At 43.7% G+C, this 7820-nt stretch overlaps 1 protein-coding gene across 11 annotated transcripts in view; it reads right to left on the minus strand.

Moving 5' to 3' along the window:
* Nucleotides 1–6620, minus strand: part of USP49 (ubiquitin specific peptidase 49) — a 103407-nt gene extending 96787 nt beyond the window's left edge. For 8 of the 11 annotated variants that reach the window (XR_009211395.1, XM_058432629.1, XM_032141038.2 and 5 more), the window contains exons 1-2: nucleotides 6377–6469; nucleotides 3029–3110 (exon numbers count right to left, since the gene is read on the minus strand). The gene's annotated coding sequence lies outside the window, so the exon portion shown is untranslated. Of the gene's footprint in view, nucleotides 1–3028; nucleotides 3111–5178; nucleotides 5835–6376; nucleotides 6470–6570 lie in introns of those variants that run through there. The other 3 variants (XM_058432631.1, XM_058432632.1, XM_058432634.1) reach the window with 3 other exon arrangements.
* Between the last annotated feature and the right edge of the window lie 1200 nt (nucleotides 6621–7820).

Genomic DNA, 7820 nt, shown 5'->3' on the forward strand with positions numbered 1-7820 from the left:
ACCAATGTTCTTTTTTTTTTTCTTTTTTGAGACAGAGTCTCGCTCTGTTGACGAGGCTGGAGTGCAGTGGCTTGATCCCCGCTCACTGCAACCTGTCTCCCAGGTTCAAGCAATTTTCCTGCCTCAGTCTCCCGAGTAGCTGGGATTACAGGCACGTGCCGCCACGTCTGGCTAATTTTTGTATTTTTAGTAGAGGTGGGGTTTTACCATGTTGGCCAGGCTGGTCTCAAACTCCTGGCACCAAGGGACCCACCTGCCTCAGCCTCCCAAAGTGCTAGGATTACAGGTGTGAGCCACCGCACCCAGCCAACGAATACTCTTAAAGAAACACATTTTGCACTTTGATCTTTTCCAGCTCCTTGAAGCTACATAAGAGTCTTTAAAATATGTAGTTCACCTAAATATTTCTTGGTTGTGGTGTTGAAAGGCCCCATGGTTCCTGTTTCTCACACAATAATCACCCATACCTCCATAGCTAGCATGTCCTGAGGACACATCCATGCATGAGCACACCATGCCACATGCTAGGGAGGTTCCCAACAGATGGGTACACTATGACACAGTTTTTTCTAATGGGAGAGACCTACAAACCCATCATTCACAAGTAAAAGAATCTCAGAATGTACTGAAGACAAGACCATAAAAACACAAAATCCACTCTAAACCCAATCTTGAGATTCCTTTGCTTCAAGTATTTGACTAAAATTAAACACAAACTAAACTTTCTGAAATACCCAAAACATTCTCCCCTTTTCTTCTTTAAAATTAAGGTCTTCATATGCATTTTCTTCAATTTGAGTTGTTTAAAAATACTCAAGTGAGAGAAAATGATAAAGCAAATGGGGCAAAATGAAAAAAAATTGGTGAAACTGAGTAAGGGTATACAGAATTTCTTGTATCATTTTTGCAACTTTTCCATACGTTTAAAAAACTGCAATAAAATCAAGAGTCACCAAAAAATAGAGTATTAACAACAGAAGTTCTCTCATAGGGCTGTTTCAAGTTTCAAATAATTCACATACTCCGTTAATGCTGGACACCTAGTAAACACTCAGTAATTGTTAATTATTTTTTTAAATAAGTGGATCAGCTGGGCATGGCGGCTCACACCTGTAATCCTAACACTTTGGAGATCACTTGAGGTCAGGAGTTCGAGACCAGCCTGGCCAACAAGGTGAAACCCCGTCTCTACTAAAAATATAAAAACTTGGCTGGGTGTGGTGGTGGGTGCCTGTAATCCCAGCTACTAGGGAGGCTGAGGCAGGAGAATCGCTTGAACCTGGGAGGTGGAGGTTGTGTAGTGAGCCAAGATCGCGCCACTGCTCTCTAGCCTAAGCTACAGAGCAGTACTCCGTCTCAAAAAAAAAAACAATGAGTGGATCAATTTACTTAACCAATTAAAGTATTGGGAGGCCAGGCACGGTAGCTCACACCTGTAATACCAGCACTTCGGGAGGTTAAGGTGGGCAGATTGCTTGAGCCCAGGAGTTCGAGACAAGCCTGGGCAACATGGTGAAACCTTGTCTCTACAAAAAATACAAAAATTAGCCAGGTGTGATGGCACACATCTGTAGTCCCAGAGACATCCAGGCTGCAGTGAGCTGACATGGCGCCACTGCATTCGCCTGGGCAAAACAGCAAGATTCTGTCTCAATAATAATCATAATAATCATAATAATCATGTATGGGGAAATTGGTTTATCACTTAGGCACACGTAAAGAGAAAATAATAAAAAATTAGTGAGGGTATAAACAGATTTTGCTTATGGATATTTGCACTGAAATCTGAAATCAGAAAAAAATCCATTTTTCTTCAAACAGCAATAATCTTTCAACTGTAAACGTGTCATAGTATATAACAAGTCCAGGGCAGTTTTCTAGCTAAAAAGGTGGATGGGTAATCTGCAATGCAATAAGACATTTTTTATTGGTTTGGGGTTTTGTAAATACAATTTTGGAATGAAAAAACAGAAGCATGCAACAACCTTGATGTAATCTTTATATTATACGTAATCGTTATGGTGTTTACCCCAGGTTCCCCATCTAGAAAGGAACTGGATAAAAGGTTAGTAACAGGACTACAGGGATAATTTTTAAAGATTGGCAAACAAGACTTGTTAAGTGTTAAATCTGAAGAAGAACATGGTGAGGGACAACTTCACAACAGGCAAGCCAGAGGCAAAACCAGAGCACAGACTCTGCTGGCAAAATGCAAAGGTTGGAATCCCATCCCACCACTTGGTAGAATTCTAGCTTTTGAACTAAAACAAAGATTAAATGTATCACTGGGTTACAAAACATAGTATTATTTGGCCGGGCGCGGTGGCTCAAGCCTGTAATCCCAGCACTTTGGGAGGCCGAGGAGGGCGGATCACGAGGTCAGGAGATCGAGACCATCCTGGCTAACACGGTGAAACCCCGTCTCTACTAAAAATACAAAAAACTAGCCGGGCGTGTTGGCGGGTGCCTGTAGTCCCAGCTACTCAGGAGGCTGAGGCAGGAGAATGGCGTGAACCCGGGAGGCAGAGCTTGCAGTGAGCCGAGATTGCGCCACTGCACTCCAGCCTGGGGGACAGAGCAAGACTCCGTCTCAAAAAAAAAAAAAAAACAAAACATAGTATTATTTGTAATATAAGATAATCACCAAATAAATAGTTGTAGGAATGCCTGAGTATAACCTTGGGCAAATCATTTAATCTCAAGGACCGTCTATTTCATCACCTGTAAAATGAGAATAGTAATACAGAAGTATGTGGCACAAAAGCATTATATGTGTGTTGGTTACTATTATTAAGTTTATGAAGAACTAAGGTCTTATAAATACAAAAGTACACAGACATTTTTTACTCAAAAATTGAGAATGGGGCAAGAGGAAACAAACACATATATATAGCATTAAGCATGTGCTGGTTGGAGGGAAGGCAGACTCTCCTGATAGAGAAATTATTAAATGCTTGCAAAGATTATCTACAGAGGTTACATTACTGCTGAAGATTTGTTTTAAAAAATAGGATAAATTTTCATCTACCTGGAATGATTTAAGTGGGATATTGACTGGAGTTGCAGGATAAACTAGAGGTCCTTTCAAGGTCTCTTCCCATCCAAAGAATCTACGGTTAACCAGGAAAACATTTAATTATGTACAACCAAATAAATCTAAAAACATAAACTTAAAAGCTTTTGCTTAGCAAATCAGATTATAACCAAAATAAAGTTAAATTGGGTAGAACTGTACTTGATGAACAAATGAAAATAAAGCTTAAATTTATCATTGGAGTCCTTATTGATAAACAGTATTATCTCAATTTTTAAAAATCCATTTTCAGTTTTAGAAATAGCGACTGAGAAATAACCATTGACAATGAGACTCAGTGCTTTAGCACACTAAGGCCATTGCATACAGAAACAAAAGGCAGAACTCACTCTTTCCCTTGGCTGATCTTACAGTTTTTATTTCCTTCTTTACCGATATCAAATAAGTCTATAATCACTTATATAAAGATATTGAGCATTAAACAATTACAATTACATTATAAACATGGCAATACCACACAGAGTACATCCTACTACTAACGCCAGCCCAAACACATCTACAAAAAGAATATGCACACACATCTCACTGAAACAAGTGCCTCATATCAAAGTTACTCTTCATCTTGAAAGTCAACATTATCAAACTAATCCTTTTAAAATGTAGTGGCAAAAATAGTAATTTTTACCAAGATCCTCTGTTAAATTGCTAAATACATCTAGTCACCTTGAACACTTGCTTAATACAATCCAGGAAACAAACCATAAACTAAATACTATGCCACTAACACAGTAGCTGAATGCAGAAAGAGTTTTCTAAATTATTCATACACATTAATAACCATTGTTGCTCAAATCCACAAATCAAAATCTAATCTTTGTTAACTATTACAAATGTCATAGACCTAATCTTTGTTATTTATACAAACACCAGCAAAAGAGCGTCAATCCAAAATTTACACAACTTTGAAAAAAAAAAGTATCTTTGTGCATCTGAGTGTACACAGTGAAATAACCCCAAACAAGATTCTCAACAATTGTTTGCATTTTTCCCTAAGTAAATCATATGCTATCCTTTGGCATCATCAAATGCAAAACAAATATTCATTCATATTCTTAGCTAAATGTAAAAGCTTCTGAATAAAATCATTAAAACAAAATTCTAAGTAAGAATAACCAAATTTTGCCCCAAATTTCTTATCTTCCTTTTCGTTTCTAAAGGTGTCTTAAGAATCAAAAGCTTCTAGAAAATTAGTATTAATCTGGCCTTCTTTAGTCACAACCATAAAACACGAAAGGCAGTGGAGCTGTCCAAAGACCCAGCGTGCTGCAGTATTATAGAGATGTTTTTTTTCCATCAAAATTGCTCATAAATTTATTTGCCCTAAAAAATAAGTCTGCTACTCTAAAATCCTCCACTACTCTACAATTCTCCCTTTCTTTATGCCATTTTGTTAAATGGGTGAGTTACCAACTACGGCGTGAAACGTCCCACACAAAGCTAAAGGCAGCTCAGGAACTCAAAGCCCTCAGCTCTGATTTAATCTCTCCCCCAGTAAACTTCCTTGGTTGGTTATCTGCCTTTCTCTGAAATGATTTCTTAACATTCTCCAGCAACTGAAAACAATAAGCAGAAACCTGGTTGATTAATCAAAAGAAACAGATTCTCATCTTTCTCTATCCCAACAACCGTGCATTCTCCATTGAAAATGAAAATGCTGTCCATAAAACACAGCCCAGTACTTGTTAGGTGCAACACTCCTACAACACCAAAACTATCACATCACACGAGTACACCCTAAATAAGCACACCCTTTCCCTGTATTATAACAACACTAGTGAAATGCAGAGGTTTTCAACACCCAGTTTATGCTTTATCATCCATACAAGAAAAAAATCAAATCAAAATGAGTCTCATTTCTTCAAAGTGGACAGGAAAGTCAAATCAAAAGCAATGAAGGGTGGAAGCAGATTCAAGATTTCTTGAAGAGAGAAAGAGGTTTCTGGAATTTCCTACTTTTAGGGACAAAAGGATTCACAGTTTCAACACACAGTTCTCTCCTCAACAAAGAATTCCTTTCCTGCAACCCCCACCTCTGCCCTTACTTTTTAGTCTTTACCCCTGTCTCTAGGTCCCCTTTCACTCACCATGGTTCCTCCTCTTCTGCACCAAAGGCTCTCTTACACTTGATCTTTCACTACAGCATTACTGCCCTGACCCTTGCAGACCTTCTGGAGCAACTCCCCATAACACGCACATTCGATTCCCACCCCCGTGCAGTCTACCCCAGTTCTATATCCATCAGGACTCCTCCAGCTTCCCTTAGCCCCCTCTCTTCCCTTACTCCCCATCTCATCCTTTAAATTCTGGGGCCCATCTCTTCCTGCTCCTCTCACCATTTGTTTTTAGCCCTGTCTCTTCACCTCACTGTTTTCACCTTAGATCTTGTTGAACCTCTTCAATTAACGTAATTCCCCAGTTAACCTTGTCCCAGATGGCCATCACTTCTTACACCCTAACTCTAGTCTCCTTTCAGCTCTTCTGGTCCCAGAATCGTCCTACAGACACCCATCTCTTATCTGTTTCCTGTCGCCCTTCCACCACACTCTTATTCCCGACTCCACCTGGTTCCAGTCCAGGTCTCATTTGCCCTCCCGCACTTTACAGAATTTACATCCATCGCCCACCCACTAACCCATTCCTTTCTCAGAACCTCGCCAGCAGTTCCCACCACACCGTTGGTCCTAGTCCTTCAGCTCATCTCGCTCCGCACTAGTTCACACCCTCGTCACGTCTGGCTCTTAATCACTCTCTCTTTCCTACTCCCAACTATTACCCCAGCTCTGCCCCTCCTTGTCTTCCACTTCCAACACTTACCCCGGTACCCCTCACCCCAACACCACCCCCTACGAAGATTTCCCCTTCAAAACCCTGCTCTTACACCTAACCCCAGGATCCCTTTCCCCAGCCCTAACCTCATTCCCTGCCCGGCTTCCTTAACGCCCACCCTGGTTTTTTGCCTCCTTCCTATCTCCTTGGCTGGCTTTTTCTCACTCCTCCTCTCCCTGGCTTCTAACCCTTTCTCCCCTTAATCCTCCTCATCTCATTCTCAACCCGGTTCCCCCCATCGCCCCCAAGCCTTCCTTTCCCTCTCCCTTCAAGGCTTTTGCCCCAACCCAGCCGTCGCCCACCCCGCCAAAATAAGGCGCCGACGCGCCCCGATTCCCAGCTCTCGCCTTCCGCCGCCCCCGCCCCGGGCGCCCCCAGCCCGCCGGCGCCGCGGTCCCGCCCCCTGCCGCCGCTCCTCCCGCCCGCGAGGCGCGCGCTGCCTTTGTCGCCCCTCACCCGGTGTGTGAGGATTTTGCTTCTTTAAAGGGGAGGGCTAGTGAGCCGGAGACTCCTATCCCCGCCTCCGAGTCTTAGAATGGGCTCCCTGGCCGTCGCGGCCTCCCTGGCCCCCGTTCCCCCTACCCCCCGGAGCTACCCACTTTGCTGCCTCCCCACGTCCTCTGTCCCCTCCCTCGGCCCCCTCTATTTACCGCCATCATCAGCACGCGCGAGCTGTCACCAGGGCGCGAGACAACCGAACAGGCCCCGCCCCCTGCCCGTCTATTGGCCCGTCCGCTGGAGCCCCGCCCCTCAGGCCCTGCATTGCGCCAACGGCGCAGCGCTGGGCCGCGACCCCGGCACCGGCACCCTTAACGAGGGTTCGCGCCGCAGGCGCAAAGTTTAGGGTCAGTCACAAACGCGCGGCCGCTTTGAGCCTGGCGTAAGGAGCGGCGGCGTAGGGGGACGTTGTGAATAGCTGGTCGAAGTTTGGTTGAAGCACAGGAGGGTAAATAAGAAGGTTTCCAGACAAAGAGACTCTTAAAGGTACAGACTCTTATGTCTGTCCCTCCTCCTTAAAGGGCCAGAGACGCTCCCGAGCCCATCTCCGCCCCCTTCTTCCCGGGGAACTGTAAAGGTATTTTACATGAGTTTCCCATACTCTTTTCGGTTCACCTTTAACACCTCTCCCCACTGCGAAGGACAAAGGCTTTCTCACTATCCCGTCCGTATGTTTTGTTTTTTTCTGTTAAAAGACGTTATTTCTGTGTTGTTCCTAAAGCAGCAGCCCGCAAACCGTAGGGTTTCCGGAGGCAGCGTTTGCAAAAGTTACTATTGGCTCCCAGGCGGGCGAGCACGTGTCTGGCTTTTGCCACTGATGACCCAAGAGAGATTCAGCTGTTTTATGGAAATCCCCTACAAGTTAGAGGATCGCTGCCGGAACTGAAGAAGTTCAGCAGATTGTAAGGCTTGGGAAATAAACCAGACTGAGTTGGTAGTGGTCCATTGGGAAACAGAACAGCACCTAAGCTACAAAAAGGCTTAGGTTCCTACGCAGTCTCCTAGGTGCACTGTCTTGAAACTACTTGCGGGATGGTGGGGGGGGAGGGAATGGGAGTCTCCCAAAATAAGATCAACAGTTTCAACACCCAACACATAGCTAAGGCAGATAAAGACTTACATTTAAATATAAGGACAAGTAACAGAAACAGACATTAGCTATAGTAGTGGCTCAACTTACACACCTGTAAACAGGAGAACTAGGTAAGCACAAAAAACAAAGACCACCACACCCAGTAAGAAGGGGGAAACTACAATGCCTGGACCAAGCGCTGTGTAGGCAATTTATTAACAACTTGCACTTTTAAAAGAGGTTTGATAGAAGGAGAGGAAGTGGAGTGTTTCAATTTGGTTTGGTCGGGATTTATCATGAGGTTCAAGACCTCAGAGTTAGATTCAGAAT

The sequence above is a fragment of the Hylobates moloch genome, unplaced genomic scaffold, assembly GCF_009828535.3.
Source record: "Hylobates moloch isolate HMO894 unplaced genomic scaffold, HMol_V3 SCAFFOLD_20, whole genome shotgun sequence".
Taxonomy (NCBI): Eukaryota; Metazoa; Chordata; class Mammalia; order Primates; family Hylobatidae; genus Hylobates; species Hylobates moloch.